Here is a 21,769-nt window from a genome sequence, read left to right as displayed (position 1 = left end):
TTGTTTCATGAACCTCAATCTTGAGTCAAATGAGTATGTAAAACCATGTTTAATAGGTCATGAAACTAAACAAAACATTATCACTAACCAAACTATACAACAGATGCTCAAAATGAGAACCATTCACAGCCAAACAATGTCCCAGTCTATCACGAAAACAGTCCATTGTCTTTCTCACAGTTACATGACTGAACGCTCTGTATAGATAGGCCTACCAGCAATATATAGACCGCTGCGCTGGACTTATAATCTTTTGGACCCAGATTCGATCCCCGGCGTACCCCCGATTTTATAACTTCTATTGGGCAAGCTCATGTAACACAGGGGTCTTCTCCAGGAGCTCCGGTTCCTCTGTGACATCACAACAAATCTCCATCACCATCTCATCTCATTGCGGGTGTAGCGTAGACCAGCCTCCTGTGGCGCACCCAGGGCAACGACTCTGTCTGTAAATTGGTCTATACAACAGACTTATTATGGGTGAATGACGAATAGTGAAGTACCGCCATTAGGAAAACAATATATATATGTATGTATATATATATATATATATACTTAGTGTTATATCTTTCTGTAGGAAAATCTATATTAAAAACAAGTGAATTACACTAATACTATTTCTTTCGAGAATTAGCAAAACATAAATATTAGTTTTAACTACTAAATATGAAATAGTAAGATAAAGCTTTTAAAAATCTTTTCTACAACACCTTTCTGTAATTTGCATTAATTAGTTACAAGAGAAAAACTAAAACTACAAAGATATCAGCGAAAAATGGAACATAGGATCACCAAAATATCTCTCAGAGATAAAGTGTCAGCCACAACAATAAGGAAGATGACAGGTCTACAAGACGTCGTGATGGCAGCCCAGCAACTGAAGTGGAAGTGGAGAGGCCACGTGAGCAGACTGAACACGTCGAGATGGGCGTTTGTGACAACCATGTGGGATCCAAGAAGACAGCGGGAAGACCGAGGGCCCGATGGAGGGACTTCTTCAGGAGCGAAGTTGGTAGACACTGGACAAGAACGGCGATATGCAGGACAACACGTCAGATCCTCGGAAGAAGTTGGACAGACCCTAAGGGCTGTATTCATAGACATTTTTAGCGCGGGTTTCCGGTGGATGATCAGTGTTTTTCGTATTCATAAACCAGTGTTAGCGATAGGATATGATTTGAATTCTGTACAAGTAACCAGTGGATAGCCGGGGCTAGCTTAGTACGCTCGTAGCGCGGGCTGCGAAATGTCTATGAACAGCACCCTAAGTGACAGAAAGTGGACTGACATCAAACATCTAACTATTATCAGTGCATAACCTCTACTGGCTGAAAATGGACAATATTAGAGACAGTAAATGAACATCGTTAAGTATGAGGGTAGTAACTTTTTTAACCAGTACAATAGACTCTTCAGGAATAGCTCCCCAGGCGAATATGAGGAGAGATCACCCTGGTTGTTGCAGGAGGCCCTTGCCCTAATGGGATGTAGTGGGATTATTTATTTATTTATTTATTTACTCATTTACTCATTTATTTATTTATTTACTCATTTATTTACTTATTTATGTACAAGAAAATTGACTTGTAATGTATTACTCTTTACTTTTTTGGAATAGGTCCCCTGCTCCTAATATTCTGAGAATAAAACTATAGGGATAGATAAGAGTAGTAGTAGTAGCAGTAGTAGTAGTAGTAATAATAATAATAATAATAATAATAATAATAACAGTAACAGTAATAATAATAGCCTCAAAGGATACCATAAAGCGCAAATCTCCTCCACTCATCACAGCGATGCGCTGCTTGAGACCATAGGCTGCCAGAGTTCTTTGACGTCATCTGTCCATCTTGTTCTCGGTTTTCCTGGGTATCGTTCTCCAATTCTCGGGACCCATACTGTTGTTACATGGACCCAGCGCTTGTGGTTGAGTCATATTGTGTGTCTCACTAATTTCCATTTCAACGTCTCTGCCATTGATGCAGCATCCTTTCCCTGATGTCTCAGTTCCTTATACTGTACTTAGGTTAAACCTGTTTGTAGGAGAGAGAAAGCAAGATCAGTGTAAGTTAACTCGAAATGCAGAAACAAAGCCAGTATCGTAATTAAACCTTGCTGAAAGGCAACACTAAGAAAGAAACTGAGACATAGTGCGATATTTTGGATGAATAAATGAAAGTGGGAGGCACAGAGAAGAAAATACCAATTAGAAGTTACAGGATAATAATTGCGATTTTGGTAGGGCTCTTGGAGCTCATTTTAATATTCACGTGAGCTCCTAACTCAAAGGCCATTTGTGTCGTTTCGTTGACACTGTCGCACTTCAGGCTCTTAAGTAAATTTTGCAGGGGGGAAAAGTTGAAAAGACCTGAACTAACACAATGTTAGGTAGTTGATACAGCGTCATTAAATAAAATTTAAATGTCTGATCTAAACTAGCCTATATAGGCTAATATGTATAGAAATCTGACTTTATTTTTATTCCTCTTCTCAATGTCAAGAATTCATAAGCATACAGCTATACCAGCATTGCTTTTTTTTTAATTGGTTTATTTTACGATGCTTTATCAACTGCTATGGTTATCTAGCGTCTGATGAGATGAAGCTGATATTGTCAGCGAAATGATTTCAGAGTCCAAGCCGAAAGTTAAACTCATATTTAGGAATTGCATGCGGAAAGGGAAAAAATATCTGAGTTGCGTGCCAAAGTTTTCTAGGGGTATCCGAGTTGCATGCCATCACAGTCACAGGTATAAACAGGATTAAACAAGGCAATACCTCTGAGCCGCGTCTGTGGCTCAAGCACAAGTTCGCTGGTCTTCCTTCCAGAATCACCGGCCAGGAAGTGATGGAATTTGTGTTGGACAGAGCAGAGGGTTTTTCTCGGGGTGTCTCATTTCTATCTGTCATTCCACGAACACTCTCCACTTCTCCCTCATTTCATCTATCATCTGCAATAGTAAGGATAGACTGGGATGAAGACTTGGGTGTAGTACGGGTTTCCTGTGTTGATACAGGAAGGGCTTGGGACCCCTGGCCCCTGATACTTATCAGACTACTCGTGTGTGGATGGTACCTGGTTCTAGTAGGGACTGAGGCAGGATGACCCACCTGTCAGCGTCGGATTTATGAATGCCACCCAGGCTACCTGTTGGACTTCGACATTCATCCCATGTATTATAGGGCGCACAGTGGGTCAAACCGTGTCTAAGTGTACGGACCTGTTCCGGGTGCAACCCTTGTAAAGTCAGCCAGCCAGCCAGCCACCTCTGATTGAGCTTCTGGCTGATATGTAGGCTACATCCATTATCAGGCAGTACATCTCACTTGACGATATGTATTAGAGAAAGAACAATTGCTTGCATGCATCTGAAGTTTGATTAGTGTAATATATGGTACTGGTCAGCGATATATGCAATAGAGGGGGAAAGGAACTGGCCAATCTACCTCATCCAAGAGACCTCCAAGGGCACGCCAACATGCAATTCAAGTTTGCGTTCAGAAATCCCCGCTTGTAATTCAATGTTTACTTTTTTACATGCACTGATCCCGCATGTAATTCGGAATCTCCCAGTTAAACAACATTTGCTCTTTCTTAATGGGTTGAGGGAAAACCCAGAAAAACATCAATCATGTAGCTTGTCCCAACCAGATTTTAACCCGAGCCAGCTCATTTCTCGGTACTACCATTATCACAACATTGTAAAATTGTAGGATCACTTAATAATTATGTGTGGGAGTACTTTGCATTGTAACATGTAAATATTTTTTTTCGCGTGAATACGTTCTATGAGTTGGATCCAGTACTGGGATATCGTTCCAGAAAGTAGACCGACAAGTTTTCAGACCAATCTTGTCGCGCCTATAGGCTAATTTCTATCCTACACGACAGATTCCAATGAAGTAAACGGCGATCGACAGACGAAGGATCTGTGTATCCAACGTGATCTTGAGTTCGAGCGGGAGAGAAGAAATTGGCGGGTAGCGCGGCAGCCGAGGCAGTGTGACTCGAGAATACAAGCCGATAGAATATTCGTAGTGGTGTCAAATGGTTCGTAACGTACCAGGCTGCAATCTCAATTGATTAACAATCAACAGTCGACAAGTTAAATTGGAAAAATCCGAGAGTGAAATTGAGTGAAGCGAGAAATGTTGCACTGTCGAGACATATATAGCGCAACGGGAACGAGCGTGTAGGATTTCGGAAAAGGGTAGCAGTCGACAGTACGATAATTACTATAACAACCGACATATTTACGCTCAATGCATACAAGATGGCTACTCTCAGGAGTCGGAAGATGTACCGAAATTTCAAGGTATCTGGAAAGAAGAGATGTTGTCACTAATTACGTTTACTTTAACAATTCTATAAGCGACGTATTCACGTATAAAACTTGCGGATGTGTCTCGGATATAGCCTACCTCGATTTTTTCCAACAGTTACCTTTAAAGTTGTGATTTAATAACTGAAATCTTGAGACTAAAGAAATACTTTAGTTCATTTCATTTAGTGTTCTGTCCAAGGGCAGGTCTTTCACTGCAAACCCAGCTTTCTCAAATATTTCCTATTTTCTGTCCTCCTTTTTGTTTCCTCATATGATCCATACAACTTAATATCGTCTATCATCTGATATCTTCTTCTACTCCGAACTCTTCTCCCGTTCACCATTCCTTCCAATGCATCTTTCAATAGGCAGTTTCTTCTCAGCCAGTGCCCCAACCAATTCCTTTTCCTTTTGCTGATCATTTTCAGCACCATTCTTTCTTCACTCACTCTTTCCAACACAACTTCATATCTTATTCTGTCTGTCCACTTCACACGTTCCATTCTTCTCCATATCCACATTTCAAATGCTTCTAGTTCCTTCTCTTCACTTCGTCGTAATGTCCATTTTTCTGCCCATACAATGCCACACTCCATAAAAAGCACTTCACTAGTCTCTTTTTTTCTAGAGGTCCGCAGAAGATGCTCCTCTTGGTCATTGCTATCCTCCTTTTGAATTTCTGGCAGCAGCTCATGTTACTGCTTGTAGTACATCCCAAGTATTTGAAGCTGTCGACTTGCTCTACTGCCTCATTTAGAATTCGCAAGTTTATCTTTTACTTACATTTATCTTCATCCCATACTGTTCACAGCTGTCATTTAGTTCCAGTAGCATGTACTTTAGTATCATTTCCTCTTCTGCTCACAACGCCAGTCATCACCAAATCTTATAAATTTTATTCTTCTTCCTCCTATTATCACTCCTCCCATGTTCTGAAAACAGTTCTTTACTAAATCCTCCAAGTAGATGTTGAACAGGGTAGGTGATAAAGGACATTCTTGAAGTACTCCTCTCCCAACTTCACTTCCTTCTGACATTTCTTCTCCTATCCTGACTTTGACTCATTGTTTCATATAAAGGTTACTGAACAGTCTTTTATCTTTCCAATACACACCAATTTACTTTAGGATCCTCATCAGTTTATTTTAATCCACTCTGTCAAAAATCTTTTCTAAGTCCACAAATACTAAATACACTTCGTTATTCTACTTTAGGTACCTTTCGCCGATTGTCCGTTGCAGTCCAATTCCATCCCTCGTAGCTTTTCCCTTCCTGAAGCCAACTGTTCTTCCTGCAACTGTTCTTCCATCTTAGAATATGCATTTCTTCGCATTATTTTTCTTCGGTATTGGAATCACCACTTTCTCCGTAAAATCTTCAGGCCAGTAGCCTTGCTCATATATTTCGTTGCATAATGATAGAATTTGCTTCTTCTCTTCATCCAAGGACTTCACTAATTCAATGGGGATTCTATCAGGTCCTGTTGCTTTACCATTCTTCATTTCCTTAAGCGCTAGTTCAACGTCTTCTCTTAAAATAGGAAATCCATTTTCGTCTTTTGATACGGATTCTTCGTCTTCTGTACCTAAGTCATCTGGACGATTCCTCGTCTCATGTAACTCTTCTACATATTTCGTCCACCTGTTCAATATTCCTTTCAATATTCCTTGTTATTTCATTTTCGATGACGTCCTTTATCAATCACATGGATTTCCTGTTCTTATTTGTGAAGTCCAAACTTTTTACTTTGTGGCACATCAAATTATATCTTCCTTTTCTCTCTAGATTCTTATTTCTTCACATTTCTCTTTTGCTTTATCATTTTATCTTCTTAGTTCGTTGTTAAGTTTCCTGTAGTTTCTTCTACCCTCTTCTGTGTTGATGTTTTTCCACTTTCTCCTCTCCTGCATCTTCTCCAACATTTTCCCTGTGACGTAAGGTTTCTTAATTCTCACACCTTCTGTGTATCCTGTTGTTCCTTCTGTTGTTGTCTGTATACAGCTTTTTAAATGCGTCTAGTACTCATTACTATTGTCAAGTGTGGAGTCCAATGTAGCGGCTTTCTCTTGAAAATTAGCTTCAAATTTTCTTCTGTCCTTTTCGTTCTTTAGTTTTTCCATGTTAAATTTCTTCGTCACCTGTCTTCCTCTTATCTTCTTCAGACGAATACCTACATCGCCTATCAGGAGGACATGATCTGAGTTAATATCCGCTCCTGGTAAAGTTTTTGTATTTTTTAAGCAATTTCGGAATCTTTCCTGTAGCAGTATATAGTTATCTGATATCTCCTTTCGTCCCTTGGGCATGTCCATGTGTATCGTCTTTGTTTATGTTGTTGAAATAATGTATTTCCAACAATCTTTGCATTTCTTTGAAAGAAATTCATCAAATATTCTCCTCTGTCATTTCTTTTTCCCAATCCATATTTTCCAACTGTTCTTCCATCTTGTTCTTCTCCTACTACTGCGTTCCAGTCGCCCATTAGGATTATGCATGGTCCCTTTTTCTCCTTCTCAACTAGTAACTCTTCTATCTTGTCATAGATTTCTTCCACTTCCTCATCTGCTAATCCACTATGTGGCATATAAACTTGCACTAGCACTAAATCCGTTTCCTTCCTTTTGTAGTCTCACCATTATAATCTGGTCATCTACATAACGCACTGATATCACTTTATCTTTCACACGTGATCCCAGTAACACACCAACATCGTGACTTCCTTTGCAGTCACCATTTGAATAAAACAATCTAAATTCACCACTATTTTCCCACCTCACTTCTAATATTCCCATCACAGCCACTTTGTTTCTTATTTCTTCTTTCAAGTTTTCCAACTCACCTGCTTGCAGAAGAGGCCTTACATTCCACGTTCCAATCTTAAATCTTCTTTTCTTCTCTCTGTTGGATTGCTTCATAATGTGTTCTTTCCCAGCATCCCCCTCTCGGACATCCGAATGGTGAGGTGGGAATCTATTATCGTGGAAAGACTCATCATGTCATGTTTGCAGTTTTTCTTGGAAAGATAAATGCGGTAGCTTCCTGTTGCTTTCCGCACATCACTCTTTCTTTCGCACCTTAAAAATATCCCAGGAGTCCTCAGCATGAAGGTGAGGAGAACGGATTTGATTAATTAGGCTCTCCAGACCACCGAAATCCACCGCAAGGGTTAAAAATCAGTTATATCAGGGTTTTTGACCCGATCTAATGCTTTAATAATAGTCTATAAAATTTTACTTTAATCACTAGTGAAAAAAGTAGCAATAGTATAACACAAATCTGTTATTATAGGAATGCTTTAGCAATAAGGATATGATTGTAGAGACTGGATTAATTTTGCTCAGAATAGGACCGATGTCGGGCTTATGTGTGGGCGGCATTGAACCTCCGGGTTCCTTCAAAGCCATAAGTAAGCAAGAAAGTATTCACTAGTGGTTAAAGTGGCATATTAGGACTATCCATCCTCATTGTTAAAGCTTTAAACTTTAATAAAGAGATTTCAGTTATTTTATTGATATTTTCTTCATTAATATATAAAGTAAAATTTTATCCACCCTTATTATTAAAACATTAGTTTGGTGACGAGATTTCAAATATGAAATTGATACTTTATTCACTAGCGATTAAAGTGGCATATTAGGATTACACATCCTTATTGTTAAAGCGTCGCTTTAATAAAGAGATTTCAGTTATTATATTGATACTCTCTTCACTAGAGTTTAAAGTTTAAAGGAAAATTTATTCACCCTTATTGTTAAAGCGTTGGTTTAGTGACGAGATTTCAGTTATGAAATTGTTACTTTATTGACTAGCGTTTAAAGTAAAATTTTACTCATCCTTATTGTTAAAGCATTGCTTTAATGATAAGATTTTAGTTCTTCTTCTTCTGCTGCAAGGGTAGGCTGTAAAGTCTATTCCGATGCAGATATATCTTTCTATCTCATCCTAGGTCGACCGATCGAACGTCGGCCATCTGCTTTATATAGGAATGCTTGTTTTGTTATTCTGCATTGTCCATTCTATCTGTGTGTTGAAACCACTTCCATTTCTATTGTTAATTTTATCTTCTAATTTGTAAATGTTTACTTCTTTCCGTATTTGAACGTTATAAATATGGTCTTGTAATGTATGCCCTAAAATATGTATGAGAGGTTGCTAGTACTTTGTAAAATCTAATTAGAATCTCTTTCCTAATTTTATATCTTGGCGTTCTTTGCATAATACCGCACATTTTTAATTTCGAAATTGATTCAATTTATGTTCTATGCCTCTTTCTTGTTCATATGAGATCTAGCATCCCAAGTATTTAAAGCTACTCACTTGTTCCACTATTCCATTATCCAAAGTTATTGTAGATCTTATCGGAAATTTGCCTTCAAATGCCATAACTTTTTATTTTTGAATAGATATTTTCAGATTGTAGAGAGAATCCAAAAACCAGGTTAAGGCAATCTCTCTAAAGGAAAGAAACCTGATACAAATATCCCGTAAGCTTGGAGACGGAGAGATAGCAATCCCACCACCAAGCTTTTCCACTACGTCGGAGTGGTTTTTCGACCAGAGGAGATTTATCTAAACTCATTCAATGCGAAGATTTTAGTTATAGGCCTACCTATTTAAATTGTTAATTTATTGACTAATGATTAAAACAAAATTTTATTCATTCTTATTATTAAAACATTAGGCCCCTACTTTAGTCGCGTCGCTGTTATTTCCGGCGTGACTCCTCCTCTTTGCTTACGCCTTAAGAAGTAAAGGCTCTATAAAGTCTAAGTAGATGATAATATTATCATTCGCCATTTTTGTTCTTTCGCTGCCGAGCTACCAGACGAGGAATCTGTTTGCCGCGCCGTTAAATATTATCTTGTCGTAGCTCCTATGATAATAAATCAAACGCAGTGTAACTTTTAGGATACATAGATAAATGTCTAACGAAAGCATTGAAAAAAATTCTAAATCAAAATTATTTTTGGAAAGTGAGAAAAAAATTAACTTCAAAGTGAGCCGTCCAAAATAGATATTGACATGATAAGCGACAAACTTTTTTATTTTTCACATCAGATAGGGGGTCAAAGCGTGAGAAATGTTGTTTAGAAGGAATGAAAATTACATTTAAAAGTGGGTGCTACTCAAAATCTTTACTGGTTTGCGAGTTACGGCGAGTTAAAGAAATCTCCCCCCCCCCTGTATGTAAAGTGACAATTTAGGGCCGGTATTATAAACTCCGTTTAAACCTTACGTTCAGTTTAAACTGAAGTTTTTCGCTCTGATGCGTATTATAAACCTTAACTAACAGCTAATCTTGAGTTAACTTGAGTTTAACTTGATCGGCAGTTCTCTTCCGTTTAAACTGCAGTTCAAAGCTCAACAGTGCAAGATGGCGGTTTCCAATACACATGGATATTGCAGATGTGTTCCAAGAACATATGAGTGACGATAAATGAGTGCTCAATATTACTGAACGACCACTGCGGCCAAGAATTTTTCGAAATTGAGTGCACCACTTTGAAATATACATAAATGAACATAGTATGTTTTAAAATAGATTGAGACTTTCTAAACAGACAGTCCTAACCGTCAGAATTAGGCTTATAGTCCTAACCTTGTTTCGAAAAATTGAAACACGGATACAACATGCAACAGAAAAATGAGAAAGTGCAAAACTATAACCTATTTTAAGATTTGAATTTAAAGTTTATTTGAAAAGATAAATGATTTCTTTCTTATTTTTGACAACATTCTGTTGAATATCTGCATCAGTTACTAGTTGCGCTGCGCTATTTTTCCTAATAATATTACCTAATTTTGTTTGTATTCTGTTTCATAAATATTCTAGACAACACATAAAATACTCACACTAATATTATTACTACATTACTCAGTTGATTCTGTATGGAGTTATGTCGCGGATGGTCATGCAAGGTTGTGTTTGGGAGTATAACGTTGGTAGCCAGCGTTAAGAAACTTTTTGAGGTTAAGTCTGACAAGCATACTAAAGTACGCGGTATTGGTCCTCTTTAGGTTTTATTATGAAACTCTCTCTGATATCGAAGAACAAAGATGTTTCTTAATGAAGATTCTCCACGAGCGTCGGCTATTTTAAATCAATAATATAATTAAACAATTGCAATCGTCTTCTTTTCTTCACTAGCAGTAATACCAATCGTATTCCACTATGGTTTAACTTAACCAAGACTCTGTAATACGGCACGTTGAGTTAAACTCACGCTTAGGTTTAACTTAGGTTAATCTTATTTATAAAAGCGGGCCTTAATCTGTTAGAACTGCGGATTCTCATAGAAATAATCACTCTGATTTCAAATTTCTTCTCAAAATATTTTCATTGTTTAAGGTTTTCGAGTTAATCGTGAGTTGTGAAAAGTAATTAAAATCTTTCTAGTACTGTACATAGATATTCGTAACATCTACGCTGATTAAACACTAGCATGACATACTTTGAAATTGAGAAAAATGAAGAAAATGACATAGTAGTCTTTAAATTTATTATGGGTATTACTGTCACTATTATTATAAATATTATTATTATTATTATTATTATTATTATTATTGTTATCATCATCATCATCATTATGGTCATTTCATGGAATGAAGCTCCCTTATTTCACTTTCTGCCCTTCCAGAAGAGCTAATCCACTCCAAACCGATCAAGATTTGACATTGCTATCTCCGACTTTCTTTTTTAACCTATTCTGATACATTTAATACTCTATTTGGTTTACTGTGTCTTGAGTTCAGAAGAAAGGTAAAAATATATTTATTAATATGAGGATTTATATGCAATAAAAATACAGAAATATGAATACATTTTATTCGGCGGCGTTAAGTGCACTCAACCAGGTCTACAATAAATACAGGTACAAAGGTTATAATCAGGACAAATCAAAAGTCTGGCACCATACAAATATCTTCCATATGCTTGATTTTCAATTACTATAGGTGTTACCGGTATTTGTAAGACCAAACGCTCTACCAATGACACATTCGATTCTAGCTCTCAGCTATCTCAAAAGCCGCCATATTGGATGCAACTTGAAATTTTAAATGGAAAAGGGGTCATGTAGGTACTCATGTAGTAATAAAAAATCAAGCATATGGAAGATATTTATAAGGTTTCAGACTTTTGATTCACTCTGTATAATAATAATAATAATAATAATAATAATAATAATAATAATAATAATTGGAGTGGTTTAGCTTTTATGCTAGGGCAGGAAAGTGAAACAAGAGAGCTTCATTCGATGAAAAATCATAATAATGATGATAATGATGATAATGATGATAATAATAATAATAATAATAATAATAATAGTGACAGTAATATCCATACCAAACTTAAAGACTACTATGACATTCTTTTCATTTTTCTGAATTTCAAAGTATGTCACGCTAGTGTTTAATCAACGTAGATGTTATTTATGTACTAGAAATATTTTAATTACATCTCAAAACTCACGGTTAACTCGAAAATCTTTAGTAATAAAAATATTCTGAAAAAATTTGAAATCAGAGCGATGATTTCTATGAGAATCCGCAGTCCTAACAGACAAAAGTTGTCACTCTGTATACGAAAGTCCCATAAGAAAAAACCACATTTCTTTAGCCTGCCGTAAGTCGCAAACCAATAAAAATTTTGAATAGCAGACATTTTAAAAAGTAATTTCCGTTCTTTCTAAACATTTCTCTCGCTTTGACCCCTATCCAACGTAAAAAATAAAAAAGTTTGTCGCTTATTATGTCGATGTCTATTTTGGACGGCTCACTTCAAAGTTAATAATTTCTTTTCTCACTTTTCAAAAAAAATTTTGATGCAGAGTTTTTTCTATGCTTTCGTTAGACATTTATCTGTGAATCCTAAAAGTTACAGCGCTATTTATTGACTCTCATAGTAATTATGACATGATAATGTTTAACGATGCGGCAAATATCGTCCTCTCTGCTTTCTGCGAACGTCAATAAAAGAACCAAAACGGCGGGCTATTATATTTAGTATTTATGGAGCCTTAGAAAGTGCATAACGTCATCAGCAGCGAATGACAAGACACAAACGTTTAAATGTAGCCGACCTGCGACGTGATTGGCTACCGGAAATAAGAGCGACGCGACTATTGTAACGAGATTTTAATTATTAAATTGGAACTGTATAGGCATAAGTGTTGGGAAAATAATAGAATCATTATAAATGGAAATTTGAAGTCAAATTGCTGGCTATACTAGTACATTAAGAATTTACAAATTCAGTTAAGATCTCTGAAGTGATATTCATGTGAAAATTTTAATTTTTATTACAGTAAATTTGAGTCATTGCGTTTTAATTATTTGTTTTTAGCCTCCACACACAACACAAGTTGTTACATGGGAAAAATGAGACATGCAAGGAGATGTTGGAATGGCAATCATTATTAGTTTCCTGAAAACCGTATTATTTTCGGTGTAACCCCTGTCCATAATGGTGATAATGATGATTATTATTATGATGATGATTTTACTATAATTATTCTGTTTCTTGTTTATAATATATTTACTTAAACTGATAAAATCGAATTTTATTACTTATTCTCTCGTTTTTCCATCAAGAATAACTTTTTGCTCGCTTCGTTATGGGTTAATATCTTATTCCATTTCTTCATCTTGTGAGAATATATCAGTTGATCGAGTTGAGGCTGGGCCTGTGCCATGTAGCAAGTTATTGGGCGCTACTGCTAGAGTGATGACGAATGACGACTTGTTTGCTCAGCACACTACCACACTGACACAGTCGCGGCTGGCAACACGTCATGCCAGCGTGTCGACATTGGGACGGATCTCCGGCAAGACAACACCACCACCAGGATGCGCCGTGACGTAATGAGGCAGAGAAGGGAGCATATTTTCTCACATTTGCGACTTTTAAAGAGATACCAAGAATGCGACGATTCTCATAACCAAACAGTAGGAAGTAAAGGTCTTCTACCTCTTGCTGCGTCATTGTTAGAAACATATGAGATCCACCCAGCGTCCACAAACCGTTCAGACCCTGTTTGGGGAGGGGTGCAGTCTTCGCGCGAAGCAAAGTGCGCAATTCTGTCTTTACTGACATAGGCAAGCATGCGAGATGTTTGGTGGAAGTCACAGATGAGGCACTTGAGAAAAAAAAAAACTGTTTCATTATAAGCGTATTAAATAATTGGCATGGAATGCAACAAAACACTTTTTGGACATATGTGTGATCCCAAACAAAAGAAGTGGCATTATAAGACAGGATATTCAATTCAATTAAATTTAATTCAATTCAATTCAATTCAATTTATTAAGTCATAAAACATACAGTGATAGGCTTCGTCAGAAAAAAAACATACATTTGAAAATATACATATAATTGAAAACAGTAAAGTTTAATTAGAATGAAAACACAAAACATTTTGAAACTGTAAAATTAACGAGAACACTTCACTCTTAATGTGATAATTGTAACTAAATGTAAATAACTTTATTTATTAAACAACAATTTCGTATGAATTTATGTTAAGAAACTCCTCTACAGAGTAGAAAGGATGAATTAAAAGCCAATTATAAAATGTAGCTTTGAAACTATTAGTTGGTAACTTATAATATTGACTGGGAAGCTTATTATATAATTTCATCCCCATACTAGGCCTACTGTAGTCTTTGTCCTTAAGCTTCATGTTGATCTCGTCCTATGTAATTTTATTGTACGGTATATATAACAAGTCTAAATATCGTCCCATTATAGGCATAAGGGCCAACGTAACATTTTGTTGATTGTACAGGAGAGAGAACAAACATTAAAAAAAATGACCAATAATTTATTTAATAACTATCTTAAAATGTTGGTACAACTCCATATTTGAAGGTATTGTAATGTTTTCAAAATAGATAAAAGAGTTTATATTTAACTGCCAAGTTAATGTAAAAATTGAGACGTTTGACCTTCTGGTAGAACGCCGCCATATTTGATTTGAACGTTTGCCCTAATTATTGAACTAATTATAAAAAGATATTTCAAAGTACAGTTTTTACTCAATTCAAAGTGAAGATTTTAATTAACTTCAGAAATGTTCATATTAATACCTTTCGCAAAATAATGTTTGAAAAACCTTAAACTTGATTTCAAAATTATAAGTTCGACGACCTTAACCTCATTTTTTAAACAGTAACAATTTACAAAGCTTCTTAATAATATTATTAGAACACAAAACAGTGAATGAAATTCAAACTTACCTATTATTGTTGTACTTTTCAAGCATCCAGTGGTGATAAATAATATTTAAATTGCAATTTATTGGCTAACTGACACAGTAATAACAATTCTATTAGCGAAATTCGCTAATCAAACACATTGGATAAGCAACATTTACAGATTAAAGAAATTAATTGAAACAAAAAATATAGCAAACAACAGCATTATAAAATAACTGTGTTTTTGGGAGCTATTTTTTGTTTTTATTGCCGCTCTGTGATATTTAAAAAGAAAAATAAATATCTACGTATTTATGACATCATAACATCGCTTATACAGAGTGTTTAAAAAATACGGGGCATAAATTTAGGTATGTATTTCCCACATGTAGACAATCAAAATAGTTCATTACAACATGTGTCCGGAAATGCTTCATTTCCGAGTTATGGCCTTCACAACATTGAAATTCACCGGAACGTTTTTCTTTCCGCAGGTCGTTGTCATTACAGAAGATGTTCAAAATGTCCACCTCCTGCTTGAATACAGACCTCACATCGATGTCTCATTGGCCTGCGAACACGATCCCAAACTCCAAGAGTATTGTGTAAGTCCTCAGAACATGCCACAATTCGATTCCGAAGAGATTCCAAATCAGGCACCGGAGACAAATAAACCAATGTTTTTAAGGGAACCCGTATGTTAAAATTTTAGATTTTCATGCATTTACATATTTTTAAGTAACTAGGCTGTTTTTGCATATAATGAGATAAAATTTTGAACACTCGTTCTTAAAAGTAGGAGAAAACATAATTTATAATTGCATATAAATCGACATAGTAGTTTTGGAATAATTCAGATGTAAATTATGCTAATTAATTATACATAATCAATTTGATAGGTACACTTTTCAAAGAATGTATTAAGCCTAGAGACTTGAAACTTTGGAGGCCTAGTAATAATGCTTTTGGCTATAATTTACTACCTCTGCTAGAATGCTGACTTATTTCTAACATTATTTAAATCAATTTCATTTTTTATAATTAATTTACATAGAAAAACAATCAATCCTGTGTGACTGGTAATGGAACTAATAATGTTAGAACAGTAATTGTGGTAGCAAACAGTTACCAATACAATAATAAAGCACTTTTCCAAATTTCAGACTGATAGCTGCAATAGTTTTTTAGAAAAGTGTACCTAAAGTATAAAAAATGTAGTTTTGAGAAAACAGTGGATAAAGTTCAAACTTACAATTACTGTAGTTTCAATGCATCCCTGGATTGTAATCATCTTCCTTCTCCTTTTCTTCCTCTTCTCGTCTTCTTTTCTGGTTCCTCTTTGCAGTCCTATGCTCTTTTGACTGGGTTTGCATCGCTTTCTCAGCTTCTTTTACTCTTCGGACATCGATGGCACATAGCGCACGTTCCATATTCAATCCTGGTTTTATGCCCATCAACTCCAGAACTTTCTTTCTGCTGCTACTGCCATCATTGAAAGTGATAACAGCATCCAGGACACCAGTCTTGAGGACATTCAGGCCCACAAACACTGTCTTTGGCAATCTTTCCCATATGCAGTTGTTGAAACTTTCATTGGGGTTTTGGGTGCAGCCGTGTGTACATTTCTCCAACAGCTTCTTGTCAGCAAGATCTCTGAATATTGGCTTTACCTTCAACATGACAGCTTCTGGTAGGGAATGTCTGTGATCATATACTTTATTTTGAGCTTGTGCCTTATTATAACTGCACCACGAATCCAGACCTTTGGGACAGAGTTGATGGTATGGTTTCTCGTTGGTTGAAATTTTATGGAAGTATGTAGCCCATACACTCTTCCTCATTTCTTCCACATTCCCTGTGTTCCTTCTAATGGCTAAGCCATAGTAGGTCTGAAAGAGATCAATTTCTGTATTGGTCAAACGACCCGCTCCAGCGAGTGTCTTGCCATCATCCAGTTTTATCCCCTTTAGCTCCTTCTCGAGTCTTCCCAGTCGTGCTCCCATTCTCTTGTGAACGTGGCCTATGCATTCAAGTTTTTCAATTTCTACCCCCTCCCCATAGGGTTTGTCTTCTTGTACCTTTTTGAAACCCTTGCTGTCACCATCACCAAGATATTGCACATACCGAATATTCAGAGAATCCTCAGACTGCCTAACAATGTTCACTGCACCTTGCACCTCCATTCCTCCACTATAACCTTTATAGTTTTTTGTACATTTATGTACAGTTCCCTTTCCCTGTGAACATGTCTGACAATATTTAGTCAATATTTCCACTGCCAACACCTTGCCCGTGAGTAATGATGTTGCAGTGACAACACCATTTAGTGACGTATGCCCCCGCTTTTGCCAACTGCCATCGAAAGCCCCACATATGTCTCTGTTGTTACCATTCAACTCCACAGTTTCCATTGCAGCTTTTCTCATTGAGGCTTCTGCAATTTCAGAGAGGGATTCATTTATAAAGAAAACTTCTCTGTCAAACCTAGCAGGTGGAGGAGGAAGATTCATAATAGCACAAAATGTTTGTGCAGCGTGTCTGCCCTTACCAATGCTTCGCATACCATACACAAGTCTTGTATTTACATTGTACAGCCTATTTCTGTTCATTGCAGATGTCATTGTGGACTTTACACTTTCACAATTACTGCAATGTAAATTTATTTTTGTTGCCAATCCCTTCCTGGAACAAATGTTTTCAAACATTTCCACACAGTCTTCACTATTGCAGTATTTGCATTTCACATGCTGTTTTATGAAGTCAGATAGTATACCTAAATCTATAATAATATTATTATTACTAGATGATGACACATTTTGACCTTCAGTACCTGTTATATTCTCATTCTCCAAATAAACAAGTTTTTTCTTGGATGAGCTAGGTGTAGGTTCATTGTTTTTCTCTGCCCTAACCTCAATGCTGGGGGTACAACTAACACTGTTTGTATTTGTATATTGATTGCCACGGAACTTACGTTTTTTCCCTTTATTAAAACTCTTTCTTCTAGGCATATTTACACAATAAGAGCACTATGAACTATATTCACAACACCACAAAATCACAATAAACAAAGCCACGTGCTAATTCACTCTCACAACTGTAACAAGCAAAGCACTGTTGGCTACTCTGTGCTAGAACAGAGTAGCCAACACAATTTTCGTCTTGTACATGTTTTCTTCTTCTTCTTACATGAATTCAAGGAGAAAATAATGATAGAAACAGCCTGCAGTCGAACGAACTACAGAAGTGGGCGTGACGCTAGCATGCATTTAAATACCCACGCACACTCAGCCATTTAAAGTCATAAAAAGACATTCAAAAAGGTCCTACCGCTAATAATGTATATATCAATCTGTTCAGAATTGAATAAGGAATAATATTAAGTAAAAATCTAAAAATGCATATTTTGGTCAATTTTAACATACGGGTTCCCTTAAATGGCCCCACAAGTAGAAATCGAGAGGGTTCAGATCAGGTAAGCGTGGAGGCCAAGCAATTGGGCCACCTCTACCTATCCATCGATCAGGAAACCTTCGATCCAAGTACCGGCGAGCCGTACGACTGAAGTGTGCAGGAGCGCCATCTTGCAAGAAGTGAATGTGTTGACGATTGATCAGTGGAGTGTCTTCTAAAACATGAGGTATGGTGTTTTCCAGGAAGTTTTTGTACGCCTGACCCGTAAGTCTGTTTACAAGTGCATGGGGTCCAACTAATCGATCACCAATGATACCGGCCCACATGTTGAGGGAGAACCGCACCTGGTGATGAGATGGAACAGTTGCACGTGGGTTTTCATACGCCCATACATGCTAATTGTGGAAATTTGTTATGTCATCTCGTGTGAACTGTGTTTCATTTGTAAATAATACTAAGGCAGGAAAGTTCGGATTTACACCACACTGCTGCAAGAACCACTGACAGAACCTAACTCGTGCAGGGTAATCTGCTGGTGACAGGGCCTGTACACGTTGCAAATGATAAGGATACTATTGATACTCTTTCAACAGTCTCCAGACAGTCGTATGAGGAACATTGACTTCCAATGCTACCCTTCGTGTGCTGATAGAAGGAGTCATGTTCACAGCCTCCAGAATCTCCTCCTGTACTTCTGGAGTTGTAGATCTTGGTGGTCCCCTTCCCAAACCAGGAGAGTTAAATTTTCCATACTCGCACAGACGGTAATGGAGACGTACAAATGTCTTCCGATCTGGACATTGTCGCTGTGGGTACCTCTCCTGGTACAAACGACGAGCCAGCGCAGCATTGCCGTCCGCCTTACCGTACATTAAGTGTATCTCTGCCAGCTCTTGATTTGAATACATGTCGCACAGTCTAACGCCTACACAACATTGAATATAACCTTCGCCTCGGAATGAACTGTCAGAGCGCCCTCTTAATGTCTCCTTTGACGGCAACGACCTGCGGAAAGAAAAACGTTCCGGTGAATTTCAATGTTGTGAAGGCCATAACTCGGAAATAAAGCATTTCCGGACACATGTTGTAATGAACTATTTTGATTGTCTACATGTGGGAAATACATACCTGAAATTATGCCCCGTATTTTTTAAACATCCTGTATACTGTAAACATAGGACGTTGGTTGGCCCTTTTAGTGGTCATGTCTCATTAACATCGGCCCCAACAACCAACATTATTTTCTCATTTACGGCAATATTGCGAGTAAACGTGTTCTTTTGCATGTTGATGAAAAATATGGTATGGAATCACATAGTCAACATAATTCATTTATGAAAAAGTGTTACATTGGCCCTTATGCCTATAATGCAACGAAATAAGGGTTTTTATAAGTAACGAGTCTATCGAAAAATTAACTATTTTTGATAATGTTTGAAATGATGTTCATCCTCACGAGAAAGAACCCTTCCCGGTGCCGTACAGTCGATTTAGGAACAAAGACCCTCTGCCCTCTCCGCCAGAGCTATGAAACGAAAGAATGGTTACTTTTTAAAACCTTTATTAAAACACATAAATGTAAAAACAGTTTCAATTGTTGACAAATTGTGGTGTACAGTTTTCAAAATGCTTTCCGTTCTGCTGAATGCACAAATGTAAGCGACGTATCAACTCCTCATGGACTCTGGTGAGCTGCGTGACATTTTATCATTCCAGTCTATCACATCAATGTGTATAGGCATGGCCGTGTGCCATTATCGTTGAAGTATCGAAGACCATGCTCCAGGTCATTTTAAGTCCTTGGCATATAGAAGGCCCTCCAGGTAATTTTAAGTTGGCATCAAATGCACATTGCACTTGGATAAGTAGCTTCCTCTGGTGGTGATGTAAGGGGGTGTTTGTTTCCAAATCGACTGTACGGCACTGGGAAGGTTTTTTTTGCCTTGAGGATGAACATCATTTCAAAAAATTATCCAAAATAGTTGATTTTATCTATAGACTCGATACTTATAAAAGACTGTATTTTGAAACCAAAATGAATCTTTCACATGCTATTTTCCATATTACAGAGGCCGTTTCAGTTAATTTTATTATAAATGTATGTTTATTTCATTATTATTATTATTATTATTATTATTATTATTATTATTATTATTATTATTAATGAGAACTTACAAACTTTTCTAGACCAGAAATTCTGAATCTCTTTCCTCCGTATGCAGGTGAATTGAAACTGCAGTAAATTCTATGCATTTAATTTATAGGTTTAGTTTTTACATAAGTCTGTCACACTGACAGCCCGTGGTTCGTTTCCCATTGTGGACAATGGAAGAAATTTATTTTACGTCTGCGGGACTGGGTGGTTTTTCGTTGTCTTCTGGTTGTCATAACACTTTAAAATGTTTACCTTGCGTTTACTCAAAACTAATTTTAGTTACTTACGACAGCATTATTTTAAGGTTGCGATAATGTATGCAGATATTACAACTTTTGTAATTACACATAATAATATTGTTGAGCTTGACTTCATGGAACATGTACTTGCTGAAATAAGAAGGTGCTTTCAATTAATTTATTAATGTTGTTTTTGTTGCTGTTTAGTCAGCTGTCCGAAGACAGGTCTGAACCTCACAAGTGATACCAAAAGCACCACTTGTGAAGCAACTAACCCAGGAGATAATGGGGTAGGGTGGCCAATTCTTTTTCCCCTTCAATGCATACATCGTCCATTAGCTACATGTTTATTAATGGTTAATGAAAAAAATCTCATATGTCAGTTTTTATTTGAAACAAACTCCTAATAATTCAAGAAGCCTGTACAGTTGTTAGGTATGTGTCTGGATTCAAAATTTAAGTGGAAAAATCAAGTCGGTAATGTACAGTAGGCCTATACAGTATTAAAAAGCTTAGAGCAGTTTATCTCAATTACTGTGTTATTTTAAGAAGTCTTAATAATATCTCCACACATTATTTCAGATATGCGAATATCTATTTTTCACTGTTTGAAAGTGTTATTAGATATGAGCTACTCTTACGTAGAAACATTTCTGACCTTTCAGACACCTTTCTGCTGCAGAGAAGGTAGTTCGTATTTTGCACTGTTTGAAAGTGTTATTAGATATGAGCTATTCTTACGTAGAAACATTTCTGACCTTTCAGACATCTTTCTGCTGCAGAAAAAGGTAGTTCGTATTTTAAAAATGACACCACAGACAGCGTCTTGTAGCTCTCTTTTTAAAAATAAAAATGCTATGACTATGTACAATTGATATATTTTATTCTTGATGCATATAAAGAGAATATTGATAATAAATTAGCCTACATGCTTGTTGAACATGTGAATCATAAAATACTGAACAATGCCAGGCTAGTACAATGCAATCAATCAACTTGTGTAATTACTGCAGTAAAATTAAAGTAAACAATAAGATAATTGCTAACTCATCTCAATGAAGGGGGAGAGAGCAAGGTGAATTGTTCAATGGTTGAGCTGTTTGGACTTTTTCCGTTACTAATGTTCAAAAAATTGTAGCACAACGTTTCGAAGAGTGGATCTCTCTTCGTTGTCAAGTGAAAACCTACTGTGGGGATCGTTACAAACAGCTAGCCTGTCTGACTGATCCTGATAGATAACAATCAATGTCATCTTTCGGATAAGCTATTTTCCTAAAATATGGAAACACTCATATATTGTTCAAATTCGTAAGCCAGGAAAGAATAATTCTGATCCAAGAAATTATCGTCCTATTAGTATTCTAAATGTCCTACGAAAAATTGCGGAAAAGACCATACAAAAAGACTGAAGTCCAAACTGGGAAACAATGGTCTAATCCGAC

This window comes from Periplaneta americana, chromosome 2, assembly GCF_040183065.1.
Source record: "Periplaneta americana isolate PAMFEO1 chromosome 2, P.americana_PAMFEO1_priV1, whole genome shotgun sequence".
NCBI lineage: Eukaryota > Metazoa > Arthropoda > Insecta > Blattodea > Blattidae > Periplaneta > Periplaneta americana.
The sequence above is the reverse complement of the archived record's forward strand: the minus strand, read 5'-3'. Positions refer to the sequence as shown.